The sequence below is a fragment of the Engraulis encrasicolus genome, chromosome 21, assembly GCF_034702125.1.
Source record: "Engraulis encrasicolus isolate BLACKSEA-1 chromosome 21, IST_EnEncr_1.0, whole genome shotgun sequence".
NCBI classification, from domain to species: domain Eukaryota; kingdom Metazoa; phylum Chordata; class Actinopteri; order Clupeiformes; family Engraulidae; genus Engraulis; species Engraulis encrasicolus.
The window spans coordinates 38348704-38366093 of record NC_085877.1 but is presented as its reverse complement, the minus strand read 5'-3'; the positions used below and the strand labels follow the sequence as shown (position 1 = coordinate 38366093).

At 42.0% G+C, this 17390-nt stretch overlaps 1 long non-coding RNA gene across 3 annotated transcripts; it reads right to left on the bottom strand.

The window, feature by feature from the left end:
• Nucleotides 1–8576: 8576 nt before the first annotated feature.
• Nucleotides 8577–14223, bottom strand: LOC134437193 (uncharacterized). 3 transcript variants are annotated; one of them, XR_010032348.1, is made up of 6 exons: nucleotides 13884–14223; nucleotides 11925–12247; nucleotides 11003–11108; nucleotides 10764–10865; nucleotides 9843–9915; nucleotides 8577–9444 (listed from the first exon to the last, which is right to left on the bottom strand). It is a non-coding gene; the product is annotated as an uncharacterized LOC134437193 (long non-coding RNA). The 3 variants fall into 3 exon arrangements; XR_010032349.1 differs by lacking the exon at nucleotides 13884–14223 and having other exon boundaries at nucleotides 11925–12016; nucleotides 12145–13430; XR_010032347.1 differs by lacking the exon at nucleotides 13884–14223 and having other exon boundaries at nucleotides 11925–13430.
• Nucleotides 14224–17390: the final 3167 nt, after the last annotated feature.

Sequence of the window (17390 nt, the reverse complement as noted above, 5' to 3'; positions counted from 1 at the left end):
TTTTTTCACGTACAGATCATGAGGTCCAAATACTCCAGGCGGTAGCGCTGGTTTCCCCTTCAACAGCAGCAAATGGTTAGGAGTGAGTGGTTCCAGGTCGCATGGGTCATCTGAGAGCTGAGTGACTGGACGGTCATTTAAAATGGCTTCCACTTCACAGAGTACTGTATGCAATCCATCCTCATCCAAAGTCTGCTGGCGTAGAACGGAGCTCAGAACCTTTCGAATCAGTCGGATCATTCGTTCCCATACACCTCCATGGTGTGAAGCTGACGGTGGATTAAAGCTCCAATTAATTCCGACTTGAGAGAGGTTCCTTTGAACTTGGGCATGGTTTAAGGCAGCAACAGCCTGCTTCAATTCTTTTTCCGCTCCATGAAAATTTGTGCCGTTGTCAGATATCATAGTTACGACTTGTCCTCTCCTACTAATAAAGCGGCGTAAGGCATTGATACAAGCATCAGTTTCCAGTGACACTGCTAACTCTAAATGCACGGCTCTGCTGGTTAGACAAGTGAAGATCACTCCATAACGTTTACAGGTTGATCTTCCTCTTTTTATTTCGATGGGACCAAAGTAATCCACCCCTGTATTAGTAAATGGTGGCATGTCAGGAATGATTCTTACTCTAGGAAGATCTGCCATCTTCTGATCAATGGCTCTGCCATTATAGCGCCGACAGAAGCTGCAGTTAGAAATGATCTTTCGCACAGCCGAGTTAGCCTTTGTAATCCAAAACCTTTTTCTGACAGCAGACAGTGTATGACTACGTCCACTATGGCCCACAGCACTATGCACATGCTTGAGGATGAGCCCAGAAATATGCTGGTCCTTTGAAAGAATGAATGGATGTTTAGCATCTTCAGGCATAGCTCCTTTACTCAATCTTCCTCCAACTCTCAAGAGCCCATCTTCTAGAACTGGATCCAACTTATAGATGGAACTATGGCGACTCACTGTGGATCTGGGAGAAGATAAAGCAGTAATTTCCTCTTGGAATCTCAACTGCTGACAGTAGCGAATGATAGCTACTTCTGCTTGCGACAGCTCATCCACAGTCAGGGCACAAGGGGATGTTACGACTGTTTGGGCCCTTACTCCTGATGAGCCTTTATCAGCTCCCTGCTCATCGCTTGCCACAGGTTCAGTCCGCTGACCTTTCTGTTTGATTCGTTGCAGTAGCACTGCCTTTAATCTCAGAAACCAGGCAACGGATGTCTTGAGACGTCTCCAATCGGAAAAGTAGACAATGAACTGGTAGGTTGGATCGGCAATGTTTAGGCTAATGGTATTTGCTGTCACTTCTCGCTTAACTTCTGGATCGTTAAAGCCTACTGACATGTCCAATGCAAACTTTGGCCATTCCTCCTCCGTTTTCCAAAGGAATGCAGGACCCTTTAGCCATCGGTCATTTTTCAAGAAATGTTCCACTTTCAACCCTCTCGATGCATCATCTGCAGGATTGTCTGTGGTTCGGACATGCCGCCACTGTGAGGGTTTTGTTGCTTCTCTAATGGTGGCAATTCGATTTGCAACAAAGGTTTGGAACCGTCTGTCCTCATTATTGATGTATTTTAACACCGAAGTGCTGTCAGTCCAAAAGATTGAGTCATCCAGTTGGAATTTGAGCTCTGCCTTCAACGTCAGATCCATTCTGACAGCAAGAACAGCTGCAGTCAACTCCAATCTGGGGATAGTAACGGCTTTCAATGGAGTCACTCTAGCTTTGCCCAACAAAAGGGACACTTGAATGTCATTAGACTGGTTTAGGATGCGAATGTATGTTGCTGTTCCATAACCATCTTCACTAGCATCTGCAAAGTGGTGTAATTGGGCATGCACGATTGTGCCGAAGTTCACAGGCTTAATGGACCTAGCCACGTTGAAAGTGGCCAACAGATCCAATTCTTCCAGCCAACCCTTCCATTGGCGCAAGAGATCAGGTGGCAATTCTTCATCCCAACTGCATTTCCTCCGACACAGCTCTTGCTGCATAATCTTGGCCGTTAGGGTGATTGGTGCCAAAAGGCCCAAAGGATCATACACTGAGCTGGTTACTGACAGCATGCCACGTCTAGTGAGAGGCTGCTGCTTCATTTCCATCCTAAACTTGAAGGTATCCGTCTCAACGCACCACTGCAGACCGAGAGCTCTCTCCACTGGAAGCTGATCACGATCCAAGTCCAGTTCTTTGAGGTCCTGAGCTCTTTCTTCCTTGACAATGTTCTGAAGAACAACACGGCTATTGCTGATCCATTTTTCCATCCGAAAACCACCCTTCAGGCATAATGTGGTCAGTTCTTCAATAATGCGGCTAGCCTCTTGTGGCGTGCCTGAACTCTTTAAATAATCATCGACATAGAAATTCTGTGTGATAGATTGCAGCACTTCGGAGGAGCATTCTGACTGGTTATCGTCACCCGTCTTCCTCAGGGCATAAGCAGCACAACTAGGAGAAGAGGTGGCACCAAACAGATGTACGGTCATCCTATACTCAACCAGGTCTCTAGTTGTGTCTCCTTCGGGCCACCAGAGAAAGCGAAGGAAATCACGGTCTTCTTCATGAACCTTCACTTGGTGGAACATGGCTTGAATATCGCCCATGAAGGCCACAGTCTCTTCTCTGAAACGAGTGAGAACTCCGAGCAGTGAGCTAGTAAGGTTGGGGCCTTGTAGAAGTTCTGTGTTTAAGCAAGCTCCTTGAAAGGATGCTCCACAATCGAACACTACTCGGAGTGAGCCCTTTCTTGGATGCCAGACTGCATGGTGTGGGATATACCACAGTTTGCCCTTTCTCCCAGACAGCTGCTGAGGAGTCACCTGCTCGGCGTGGCCTTTACTGATAATCTTATTCATGTATTCTGTGTATTCTTGATGAAGGTCTGAATTGTTCAAGAACTTTCTCTTCAAACCTTGCATCCTTTGCCTTGCAATTGTGAAGTTGTTAGGTAACAGGAGGTCCTTTTTCTTAAAGGGCAATTTCAAGGAGTATCTCCCCTCCTGCAACATGGCTGACTGTTCTGCTATTTCCAAGAATCTGTGGTCTTCTCTTGACAGCTCCTTTTCCTCACTGGCCTTGTCATTGAATTCATGGTTATACTGTTCCGTCAGCATTCTTTCCAACTTGCATAAGGAGATCCTATTTACTGTGACAGGAAATTGCCTCGGCTCTGACTCTTCGTCATCATCGACTCTGGCCAGCGGTCCGTTAATAACCCATCCCAATACAGTTTTGAGGGCATACGGGCCGCGTCCATGACTGTTAATAACCTCCCAAGGTTCCATTATCTTAGGAGCATTAGTGCCAATTAGCAGGTCGACGTTTGCCTCTATGCTTGGAATGTGTACTTTAGACAGATATGGCCAGTTAGTCAAGTCTCCAGGTTTTACCATGTCTTCTACAGTCACTGGCATTTCTTTCTGCGTGAACACTTCTGGAAGCATGTGGAAGTCATTGTTGTCTAGGCCAGTTATCTCCAAGTCAGTCAATGAATGTGCAGAAACAGTTTTCTCTTGGCCCATAGTTCGCAACAAGAGGCTGGTTTTCCGGCCTGTGACATTCAACTTTCTCATTAGATCTTCTGAGCAGAACGTAGCAGAGCTACCTGAATCCAGGAAGGCATATGTGTGTATAACTCTATCCCCCTTTGCTGATTTCACCTTAACAGGCAGGATAGATAGAGCACATCTTTCCTTGCCGGCCCCTGTTAGACTACATGCCTTTAATGAAGTCAACTCTTCACTTGCTTGCCGTTTTTCCTGATCGGTGGCTGTAGGATGCCTTTGAATATGAAGCACTGTAGGGTGACGTTGGCCACACACTGTACACTGCAAACGCTGCTGGCAATGGCGGCTCAGATGTCCAGAACTCAAGCATGCAAAGCAGGCTCCCCTTTCTTTCAAAAGGGACATTTTCTCTTTATGGCCCTTCCTCTGAAACTGCTTGCATTTCTCCAAAGCATGGCTGAGCCCACAGCAAAGGCATTGTTCTTCTTTGATGGTGGGTAAATCGGATGTTTCAAGATCACTTTCAGATGGATCCATAGAGGCGACTGTGGTGGCTACTACATTTCCCTTGGCTCGTTCTCGGTGCTGCAACTTGAATTTGGTGTTATCCTTTCCCCCTACGCCTGATGAATCTTGAATATCACCAAACAAAGGATCAGAGAGTACTTTTACTCGTTTTTCAATGAATGCAACCAAACTGCTGAAATGAGCTCTGTCACCAGTCGTTTCCATTATTTCATGTGCTTTAGTCCGCCATTGTTCCCTCATCTTAACTCATTGGCTGCCTTAGCCGTCGAGTGACGTCATTTCGAATAGTGACGCCCCCTGCCTTCGACGTCCTTCGCCGATAATTGCGTTTTTTTACAGCCACGCCTTGAGGACGGTCTGACCTATGTTGTGTATTAATTTCACGCCTCTAGTCATGTTCTAACTGTTCCTGTAGGTGGCAGAAGTGTCCTTAGGAACAGTCAGGGCAGGGCATTAGCTCACATCAAGAGGAAATGTCAAGACAAAAACATCCCTTTTTACTATTATAATCTCAAAAGTAGCATAGCAAAATCATTTTTGAAAGTAAAGCACCTGTGACAGTAGTCTACTTTCTTGCCCTCTGATTTTAACACAGGTATTCTACTGATTTTAGTGTCAGAGCCTGACAAAAAAAAAAAAACTTCCTCTCATGATCAAAATACACCCCCCTGTTGCCATCTAGCTAGTAGGCATTGTAACTAGCTTGCCCAAAATACACCATGTTCAACCAGAGATGATCTGTGTGGCAACTGTTTCATTTTGGATAATGTGATCAGCCTACACAACATCAGGATGATGTGTACAAAAGATCATCTAACAGGAAAATGCACGGGACTTGTGGTCACCTCGGTTGGGAATGTTTGGCTATTGTTTGCTACGCTAGCTAGCTAGCACGAAATCGCTAACAACTTACAACTAAGCCTAAATAAAGGAGCCTTGGTAAGTCAACTATTTTTACTCATTCTACAGTTGCAGTTGTGGATCTGTATAGTATGATCAGCTTACTGTATCATCAAAAAGACAGGGGGGTTGCAGATTCTTGGAACAGAGTAGGCTAGCCTTTGTGTCTGGTCAGATACATTCAGCTCACATTGAGAAAGCATTGCACTTAGCCTCAGACCAGCCAGCCTTCCTCACTCCAATCGGCTTGTGAAATGTTGGATATGTGATCAGTACTTTATCAAAAGAAAATTCATTGAACAATATATGACAAGATCACTATAGCAGAAACATGATGACTGTAATCATCAATCTGCAAATTGTCCGCTCTGCCAAAGAAGCAGCAGTAAGCTAAGTTGTGCTGCCTGCCTGCCTGCCTCTCAGTTCACATGGTACAGGAGGAAACAAATCAGCTGTGGTTTGTTCCCCAACGAGAGGACTACAGGCTAAACAGAGGGACTATGAGACAGTATTTCTGTGAGTTTAGTATTTCACATGAGTTACATGCACCTGCTGTCATGATCCATTTGCGCGCCAGCAACAAACCAAAACACTCTTGTTTTCAAGCCCACCCCGTTATATTTCAGTACATTATTAGGTTGAAAAGACCATACAAACGATCTTTTGTTCTGGCTACAGATGACAGGAGACTCTGTAATAGCATCTGATAGGTTTGGAGTTGTTAGGACGGTGTCATTATGAGCAAAAACACTTGCAATTATAGGTCAACTTCAAATGGCGTTTTCTCAGCTTTTTGGCTAGAAAACAGCATTTTGGCGAATTCCACTTATTTTCAACAGATGATTATGAAAGAACGGAAAGGGGTAGAGAGACACCGTTTTTTTCTGATGACAGATGAGCGTCTAATCTGTGTTTTGATAGGTATGGTGTTGACATAGACACAGAACTCAATTTTCTGTGAGCCTCCAAAAAACACCCAAAATGCTGAAAAATCTCTGGCACTCTGGGTTACTCTTTTATGAAAATGGCTGGCAGCCAATGAGTTAAAGGGTAACTTTGAAATGATGGTTCTCATATTCACTGGCATATCCAACTCTTGCACATATGGTAACTCCTCCATGACATTGCAGCAACCACGGAGAAACAAGGAGTATTCTTGGAGTGAATCAGCATCCTCAGATTTTAAATTCTGCCATGCCAAGGCTCTTTCCATATAGGCAGTTGCTACTTTGTATGGGTTTCCAAAATGTTCTTTCAAGAGTCGTCTTGCTACTATGTAGCCTCGATCAGGAGCCATGTGCTGACAGCTGCGCACCAACTCCTGTGGTCGTCCTCTTGTAAACTGCTCCAGATAATACAAGCAGTCTGCCTGTTCTGCCTTTCGTTCGATTCCTTGTTCAAAGGCCTTTATAAATGCCCGGTACTGCAATGGGTCTCCTCCAAATACAGGAATTTCTCGAGGTGGCAATGACAACATATTCTGTTGCTGCACTAAAGTTGCTGTAATTTCGGTTTGCCTATGTATAACATTGAGGAAATCAGCAGGTGCCTGTGTGCCCCCTTGTGGAGGGTAGGATGGTGCATGCACCTTAACTGGAGCCCTGGTTGATCGGTAAGTTGGTTGTAATGAGTTCAGGGCATTGATAGCTTGTTGTGGTCCCTGTACATGATGCCATTGTTTGGGTGCTGCCTCACAATCCTGTACAACGTTAAGGAGACCAGTAGGTGCGTGCCTGCCCCCTTGTGGAGGGTAGGATGGTGGATGCACCTTCTTTGTTGGTGCCACGGTTGGCTGACATGTTGGTTGCAATGAGCTCGAGACATTGGTAGTTTGTTGTGGTCCCTGTAAATTATACCATTGTTTGGGTGCTGCTTCACAGCCCTGTACGACATTGAAGAGATCAGTAGGTGCGTGCCTGGCCCCTTGTGGAGGGTAGGATGGTGGATTCACCTTCTTTATCGGTGCCATGGTTGGCTGACATATTGGTTGTAATGAGCTTAAGATGTTGGTAGTTTGCTGTGGTTCCTGTAGATTATGCCATTGTTTGAATGCTTTCTCACAGCCCTGTTCAGTTTCTGATTTCCATCCCATTTGTGGCAGTTGTGGTAATGGTTTCTCATATGGCAGTGGCGCTTGGCTGGCTGGCTGCATGGTAGTGGTCCGTCCTCCTGTCCTTAGGTCCATAGGTTCATTCCACTGCGTACAGACCGCTTCACACCATTGTTCTGTTGCCTTTCTCCGTTCATCTGCCAAATGTGGATAATTGGGTATAAAACTGGTCTGTTGCATCATAGTCTGTTCCGGATTGAACTCCATCGCCGTTGGATCTAGCACAATAGACTGCTTTGGTCTCGCCCTTGCTAAGTATGAGTTCATACCATCCGATGGTGCCCGAGCACAACTCTGTACTTCAGGGGCATGTAGTACGTTTAATTTAGCGGTTGATGCGGCCAAGTCAGTTTCAAGGTCAAGTTCTTCTCTTCGTCTTCTCAACTGTTGCTCTTGTTCCTCCAGTGCATGCCTTTCTTTTAGAGCTGATGCACGAGCCAATAGCGCAGCTCTCTCTGCCTCTGCTTGCTTTCTATAAGAGGAAGTGGTGCTGACTTGGCTCATACCACCCCTGTGACTCCTGTGACCTGAGCACTGGCTACCAACATTTGAAATGCTATCATCTGGATTGACTTCATCATCAACCCTTTGTTGTACAACATTAGATGCAGCAGTGGGCAAGCTTAATTTTTGAACAGTGTCAGATGGTTGTGCATTATGAAAGGCAACATCATTTAGTTTGTCATCATAATATGAAACCCATAGCTTTGCATCACGTATTGACTCATTATTGAACAACATTTTTGCTTTGAACCATGTTTCATGTTTTTCCTTTTCATCACGAGGCAATAAACTCATCAATGACTCATGCACAGCATTTACATCAATACACACTTCTGTCAAACCTTTAAGAGCATTTTCAACTTGCATTTTGTCACTATTAACCATCGAGGTGTGCATCGACTTTCTAATCAAAGAAGCTTTATTCAATTTTGACTTTCTATCAGCTTGTAATGTTTCAAGTTTCAATGCATAACCTCGAGGGGTAAGTTTGACAACACGCTTTTGAGTCTGTGTTTTAGGAACGCCGCCACTAGCGACGTCAGTAGGTGCAGCGGCAGTTTGTAATGTTTCCGCCACACCAGTCCCTTCACTCTTAAAAAAGATTGGTTAAAATAAACAAAAAATTAGTAGTTTTTAACCGATCTGTTCGATTAATATGTGTCCGAGAGAAATATTAGTCAAAATAACCGATTAGACTTTAGTTAAAATTTCAACCAATCTAGATCGGTTAAAAAACTAACCAATTCCATATCGGTTGTTTTGACCAATAGATTGGTTATGTTTAACCAATCTTTATAAGTCAAAAATGTACCAATCCCCCAATGGTTGTTTTGACCAATTTGTTCGATTAATATGTGTCCGACACAGATATTGGTTAAAATTTTAACCGATTTGCTTGGTTAGATGGACACTGCAATTACTTCACTTCAAATTAACAGTTTCAAAGCTATATCAATCATAACCAATAACCAAGATTTGAGTTTGTTTTCACAAAGTTTATTAACAATTTAATTTCGAAAGGCTTTAAAGCACTGATCTGAAAGGATGGGGATACAGTAACTTACAGCAATCTGTTCCTTCCCAACACTGATGATGGTAAAGTTGTGTGGACACAACAAAAAGACAGGCTGGTATTAAGGGACATTTAAAAAAAAAGAAAAATCAAAAGCAGAGGTAACATTTTATGCTTGGTGAGCCGTTTTCAACGAAAACTCAAATTACAAATGCATGCATATCCTGTGACTATTACTTACTTACAAAACGTTAAGGTTGTGCTCAAATTACAAATGCATGCATATCCTGTGACTATTACTTACTTACAAAACGTTAAGGTTGTGCTTGACAACCGGAGAAAACCTCAGAGTCAACATGATCTTACTTTAAGTTATATTCAAAGAACAGTACATTTTTGCAAAACAACGAGGCAAGTATCACTTAGAATGGCATACAATGCTGTTTCTCCAGTACCAGGTAAATTACCTGAAATTGCATAGGATGTAGTCTGCATGTCAGTGGAATCAGAAGTAATTAAAATGCACATGGTGTGGAGTGGTGGTGACTGCGTAGATGTTTAAAAAAATGTCCAGTGACTACAGAGCAACTTAAAGTGAGAAATGTTCCAGTACCTTGGCCCACGTGTTGGTTGAGATGGTTATATCGTACACATATTCAAAAGAGGCAAAAACAGAGTTAAACTGTGGTGGATATGCCAAGTTACACACCCAGTAGAGCATGAAAAGCTTGTCACTGCGCAAGTCAGGCAATCAGCAACAGGAATGGTTACGTTGTCATCCATGGCAGTGATGACAATGCCGTGTCAAACTCTCGCCTCCTAGTAGTGGGGTCCTTGAAACCTTCTCAGTGTCAGTGCCGAGGGATGCAAAGTTGGTTCCAGTCTGAAAGAATTTTTAAGATTTGAGAGAGAGAGAGAAAGAGAGAGAGAGAGAGAGATACATCAATGGGGCTTAGCCCCATAATGCACGCCATACCATCTGAAACATGCTGTAATAGTCATTGAAAGGTTAATTGCCAGTACTACTCTACTATGACATAACATAGGGCCTTTAGTAATGCACTGCGACTCAGTAATTGCCATTCTGGTAACCACAAAATTTATAACGCCCTGTTTTAACAGGTTATATAGAAAGCTTTACTCTACTGAGTGAACGGTATAAATCATGCAGTATCTGGAAGCTTAATTAACACCAAGTATAGCCAAAATCAACAATGCACACAACTATATCGTGACTTGTTCTTTCTAAATAAAGGTTAAAAAAATGTCTGGCAGACGTACCAAACTTGGCATCTCCAGAAAGCGTGGAAATTTCTCAAAGATGTCACGCATGGAGGGGGAGTCCTCAGCGATCCTGAAAAATACAACAAATTGAGAAAATGTAACCAAATACTCCAATCAATGAAACGGTGGGCTCAGTGTCATAGGCCTAACAGCAGAAGGCACCAAGGGTGCGTTTGTAAACTGCCGCTCTGAGCACACAACAATTGGTAATGTCATGTATGAGCAGTGGTGGACAAAGTAAAAGTAAAAGTTTTTTTTTTGTTTTTAAACAGTTTCTTTCCAACACAGGTAACTTATCTGAGTAAAAAGTAGACCAATGTACTTGTCTTACGATGAGCTGATTCTGCACAGGTTGGATTGAGTTTGTGGTGGGTTCTTGTTAGGTTTTTATTGTTTTTCAGTAATAACACAGTCTATCTCAATAGGTAGGTATACTGGAGCAAACGGTGTAACAGCTATGTAATATCATGTGCTACTGTTGTAATTACACCACAAAAGTACTTTTACTTTGTCCACCACTGTGTACGAGTGTGTTATTCAGACTGTTAGATAGTAGACATTTGAAACACACATTTGGTGCAGATTTATTAAAATTTGCTTACCGGTACATTTAGAAACTGTTTTTTTTTTTTCAGTATTTTTAGACATGGTGCTACAAAGGGGATCAATGTACTGTAACCAGGCAGCTGCCATCCTTAACCCTGTAGTGCAGCGTTATGGCTCTATGTAATGTCATAGCAATGTTTTTTTATGCGTTTAAGCATTTTCAGCAAGTGAATAGGGTCGCTGGCGACCTATCCTCTCAAAATAACACAAAAGATGAACAGGATGCATCTCTGATTAACAGTGTGTCGTTCAAACTGTTAAGACATTTGAAACACACATACATGTGGTGTACATTTGTGAATGGTTGCTAACCTTTAGAAATTCTGTCAATGTTCAGAAGCATTTGCAGACATGGTCCAGGGGGCTCAAGTACGACCAGAGAGCAACCATCCAGCAATAAGGATATCTTCTCACCTGCACACAATATCAACACACAACACACATTAATTTGCATCTCATATTGACAGCATGAAATACATAGCATGTTTAGCACTTTGACTTTTATAAAATACATGGATTGGTTTTGTGTGAATTCATGAACTTAAACTCACCTCTTGCAACAGTGTTTATTTTCTCTGAGGTACACCACACCAGAGGAATCACTCAGTGTAATCAGACAGCTTCCATGTAGGATCCTTCAGTAATATTCTCAGTCATCTGCAAAGCATGACAGCACATAACACATGATTATGCATTTATAGGCCTTATTATTACAAGAAAATAATGAAAAATGATAACACCGTCACCACCACGACACAATATGATGATGAATAGGCCTAGAGTATGAAACATCTAAAAGATACATGTCTGTATACATGTAAAATGTTTTTTTGTTTGTTTGTTTTATATCATTGATCATTTTCCCAGACGGATTGACAACAGATGGCTCAAAGAATTCAGTGTGCTAAACTGGAGGGCAAAAAGAGCAGATTATCTATCTTTCTGGATATTTTACTCATCACTTGAAATTAAATCTAAATCTAAATCTAATCTAAGATGTCACGCATAGAGGAGGAGTCCTCAACGGTCCTGGAAAATACAACAAATTGACAAAATGTAACCCAAATACTCCAATCAATGAAACGGTGGGCTCAGTGTCATTGGCCTAACAGCAGAAGGCACTAAGGGTGCGTTTGTAAACTGTCGCTCCGAGCACATAACATATTGGTCATGTCATGTATGAGTGTGTTATTCAGACTGTTAGATAGTAGACATTTGAAACACACATTTGGTGCAGAGTTATTAAAAAAATGCTTACATTTACAAACTGATTTTTCTCAGCATTTTTAGACATGGTGCTACAAAGGGGATCAATGTACTGTAACCAGGCAGCTGCCATTATTCCTTAACTATCCTCTCAAAATAACACACGGCATGAACAGGACGCATCTCTGATTAACAGTGTGTGCTTCAAACTGTTAAGACATTTGAAACACACATACATGTGGTGTAAATTTATGAATGGTTGCTAACCTTTAGAAATTCTGTCAATGTTCAGAAGCATTTGCAGATATGGTCCACTACGCTACCATCCAGCAATAAGGATATCTTGGCCATCTTCTCAGCTGCAATAATAACACACAACATTAGTATGCATCTCATATTGACAGCATGAAATACAGAGCAAGTTAGAACTTTGACTTTTTAAAAATACATGGATAGGTTTTGTGTGACTTTATAAACTTAAACTCACCTCTTGCAACAGTGTTTATTTCTCTGAGGTACACCACACCAGAGGAATCACTCCGTGTAATCAGCCAGCTTCCATGTAGGATCCTTCAGCAATATTCTGTCATCTGCAAAGCAAGACAGCACAAAACATGAACATGATTATGTATCAATATGCCTAATTATTACACAAAAATAAAGTTTGAAAAATGATAACACCACCATGACACAATAGGCTGAATAGGCCTACAATATGAAACATCTATAAGATGCATTTCTTAAATTGTTTTCATTGATCATTTTCCCACACTGATTGACACCAGATGGCTCAAAGAATTCAGTGTGCTAAGCTAGAGGGCAAAAAGAACTGATTATATATCTTTCTGGATATTTTACTCATCACTTGAAATGAAATCTGATGCATAGCCCACTTGTTAAGACCTCTAAAATCACTAGGCCTACTAGTAGATCCAAAAAGGATGGGCAAAGAAATCTAAATATTTATTGCAGTAACCATACAAATTAAGCATCTTTGATTAAGCCAAAAAAAGCACCCTACACATCTGGGTGTTTCTGGGCTCATTATTTCAGGAGAAATCTGTCAAATAGGTAATGCCTATTTATTGAAAAGAACACGATCTGATGGCTGACAGTGGTTTCTCCACAGAGAGAACAGCCCACAGAGTTGGCAGTAACAGAATGGGACAAAACAGCACACTGTGTGCACAATAACAAGTTCAGAATCAGTTTACTTACTCACTTCCTTTACACAACGAACAGGGAAAGGCACATGTGTTAAAACATACTTCAGAGCAAGTGTATAGTCAAAATGAGTTCGTTTCTAACAATAAAAATCAGGCATAAGTTGTGGCTACTTCAAGCTTCTGAGTCAGCTAAAAGATAAGCTGATGTTGCTAACGAACTTCTAGCTAGCTCTTCTCTCTGGTATTTGTGTTTTACTTTGGCTCAAGTACATTAACTGGATATCTTCAGAGCATAATTATACTCAAAGGGAGTTCGTTTCTAACAAAAAAAAAGACTTTAGCTAGCTAATGTTGCTAGCGGACAAGAGATTCATTATTCAGTTTGGCTAGCTCTAATGTTGCTAGCGGACATTTAGCTAGCTCTTAACTTTGGCGCCAACAGTCTTACAACACTAACTTGGCATGTTGTAACTTCAGAACAAAATTATATCCAAAATGTGTTCGTTTCTAACAAGAAACCAATATTCAGTTATGAATACATCGGGCTATTTCAAACATCCCTCAACAAAGGCAACATGATTTAACCGTTAGACTATAGCTAATTGTTGCTAGCGAACCACCTCATCTTGCAGCGCTAGCTCTTTCAGGTGAAGAGGCCGGCGCAAACAATCTCTGGCCGGCGGGGAAGCACTCCCTTCGGCCCTCCTCCAGAAACCACTGATAGCTATGTTGCTAGCGGACATTTAGCTAGGTCTTGACTCTGACATGGGTGTTTTGGCACCACTGGACAAGTTTTATAGCTCTTTCGGAGCAAATCTATATTGTACATTTCGTAGAGTTTGTTTCTAACAAAACACAAACTTTCCAACAAAGTTGTGAAAACAACCTAGGGCTAAGTTAGCATACCGGTAGTTATAATAGTGGCCTGTTAGCGGAGGTATGGTCTGAAGACAAATTCATTGCAAATTACCATCCTGAACAAGAAACAGTTTCGTTATTCACTGTATATTTGGCATTGTCTTGAAATTATTAACGAAACATTGAAAATAAACGAACTTACCTCACAAAGTGTTTGAATTCCACCAATATCTCAAACGGCTTTTTCCTGCAGCACCAAGATGGCGGCTTTGTCAGAAAATTGAGAAGCAGAGTTACGTACTTGACGTTGAGCGTCAGACCTGCGTCAGTTACCAATCTCTTAGTTAACATTTGCTTAACCAATGATATTAGTCATTTTTCAACCAATCTGTTATTAAAGTTAACCAATATCTTTGTTAAATCAACCAATTTGTTCTTAACCAATGATATTAGTTGTTAGATAACCAATTTGTTTGTTTAATAGTTACCAATGTCACAGTTAATTTGACCAATATTGCCTCAACCAACGAGATTAGTCACTTTTTTAACCAATCTCTTTTAAGGGTGTTCCTTTACCATATCGGCAGATTGCATGATCAGTCACTCGAACGAATTGTTCATCAACCGCAACGCAATAGTCCATCAAACGCAACGCAATAGTCCATCAAACGCAATACGAATCCGAAACGAAAAGTTCATCCGATGGATCAGTCTATAAACGACGCAAACAAAACAAAATCCCCCAAACACCAATGCATTGGATTTAAGTTAGCTCACGTGTGCACACAATAGATGGCCATTTAAGCAATGCAGCGCTACTTTACCTCGTTGGGCGCCATGTCCAGGAACACTTCGTGCCAACTTCGAAAAGGGAGAATTGAAATCCTTTAATCCAAGCGACTCCCGTAAACATCCACTCCAAGCCTCCAACGCGCTGGAACTCCAGTTCCCACGAAAGGCGAAAGATTCCAATCGGCAGCTAGGCTTTGACTTTGTTATAGGAGCTCACCTAGAGCTAGTATGTGACCCAGGAATGACCTGGCTGACGCGTTTAGAAACGAAGTCCACAAAAGCATCTTCTATGCAAAGAGTTGTTCGTTTATTTCCATAAAAACGCGAGCCATTAGCATCAGGCCGCTACACCACAGACAGGAAACGGTCAAAGCCATTTGCCCATTCCGGGTCAACACCTAGCATCAACAGTTTAGTTCCTACCTATATACCTGAATCTCCACAGTGACACCCAGTGTACAAATGCAGACATTACTTACACCTTGGCTGTAGCAAATTGGCTGCTACAAAACCGGTACGATCATTGATGTACTTCCATCATCACCTCTATTCACAGAACAGGAAAAGGATGATACGTTCTCTTCGACTTGCGCAACCTCTTGAGATCTGTCAGTTGTTGCCCGGTCTTCATGAAGTGGTGTTGGATGTTGTTTCTTACATATTTTGCAGGTGGCCTTGTCTTTACAGTCCTTTGAGTTGTGGCCTCTTCTGAGGCAGCCGAAGCACAGACTGTTGTCAAATACGAATCGCCTCTTGTCCTCTGTAGACTTGCTGGCCAACACCTGGCATTTGTGAATGGAATGCCCTTCTCCGCAGCATATGCATTTGATAGCATTTGTGGCCGTACTAGGCACATTCTCCTGAGAGCTGGTCTCTACTACACTATTTGTTGTTTGTATGTCTGTAATGAATGTGTTAGCCTTTGGGCGCTTAACCTCTCTGGTTGTCTTTTCTTCGACAGGTTTTAGGGCGTTAAGTGAGGTCATGGGATTACAGGCAATTTCTGCTTCTTGTGCCATAAACTCAGCAAACTCTTTGAAGGCAGGATACTCTTTTCCTTCGCGTAATTGCTTTGTGACCTGGCGATTCCAACGAGCCGTAATCCAATCTGGAAGTTTTTGGAGCATTTTCTGATTTGCTTCGCAATCATTAAGCACCTCCAGTCCCTTCACGTGTGGCATTGCACTGCTGCATGCTGACAAGAAGTCACTGAATTGTCTTAGCTTCACTGAATCTCTCGCACCTATTTTAGGCCAATTATTCAGCTTTTCTCTGAATGCACGCTGTATTACAAAGGGGTGGCCGTAGCGCGTATTGAGCATCTCCCATGCTTGGTCATAAGCTTCAGCATCCTTTCTGAAGAAAGTCCCTTCCAGTACAGATCGTGCCTCACCGCTGATGTACTTTTGCAGATAAAATAGTTTGTCTGCTGCGTTGGTGCACCGTTTCTCAATGAGTGTTTTAAAGCTCGTGCTCCACTCTAAGAAGTTGAGCGGGTCTCCCGAGAAGACACAGGGTTCAGGAGCTGGGAGTCTGGTGAGAACCATTGAGTCGTGTATGGCTTGTATCAAGAGTGAGTCATTTTTGGTTGTGTTCATTTGTTCGTCTTTGTTCATTTGTTTGTCACTGCATGCTCGTTCGATCTTAATGGTTTTAGGTGGGGTGCGATTGCTAGTTTCTTCTAACAGTGCTTCTCTGTCCTGACAATGTGCCTCAATCTCTTCAGCCTCAGAGTATACCTTAAGTTTTGCAGCAATTACTTGCAAATCTCTCTGATCCTCGAGCCTTTTAAGCTCTTGTCTTTGAATAGCAATTGCTTCTTCCATTTTTACTTCTGCTTCCTTTGCGGCTAGCTGCGCCGCGCACTCTGCTCTTTTGGCAGTGATGCTCTGCTGTTGGGATGAACAGTGGGATTGGGATTTGCAACTTGGGGCTACATGATCAATGACTGATGCCTCAAATATAGACTGTGCATAATCTCTGTCGAGCACCATGTGAAGTCTAGCATTTTCTGCCTTATCATCAAACTCTTCTACACCCACTTCACTCATACGCACCTTTAACAGACCCATTATGTCTGCTGTAACTGCTGTGCAAGAGTCAATCTTTCTCCTAATGTGAGGGGACGGTGCTGACAGCAGCCGCATGTTTTCATATGCGTCTTTAACTTGCGCCTCAAGTCCCTCAACAGCATCCATCATATTGATTAAATCATCTTCAGTACATTCACTTTTAAGGTTACTTCGTGTAGTTTTAACTTCCTCCTTCCAGTGTTCATAAAGACTGATGAATTTGCTCTCCTTTTGAGAAATTTCTTGTTGCTTTAGTTCCAGCATTTTTGGGGTTAATTTTCTTTCCCTCACAGATTTCCGTTGCTCTCCGACTACAGGAGTAGAAGTTGCAGGATTTGCTTTGCTTTCTTGTATTGCTGCAATTTTTGCACTGACTTCTTTTATCTGCAATTCTAACATGCCTGTGTCATCATGTTGTGATTTCAAGTGATCATTTAACCTGGATAAATGTGTTTGCAAAGACTCTAATTGCTCAACGTTACCAGTGTCTTCTTTTTCCTTACTGACTGACATATCTAATGTGTATAAGGCGAAACTTAATAGTATCAAAAATAAGTATCAAAGCTCAGGCTAATTTATAACCAATAACCTTGTGATTACACATGTAACTTTCCTTCTTAGACCAATGCTTTCATATCCCATACACTGTTATTCGAAATTAGGCAACCACAGTAATACACATTGTAAATTCAATAATCTGAACGTGTCAGATCAACACTATCAAAGATAAACACAATGCTTTAACAGTAACTTAAAGTATCTCAGAACAATGAACCAAAGTCTCTTTTTCGTTCCTCTTTTTTTTTTTATTTTTTGAAGGAGCTCACTTACGTCCATGCGTTTTT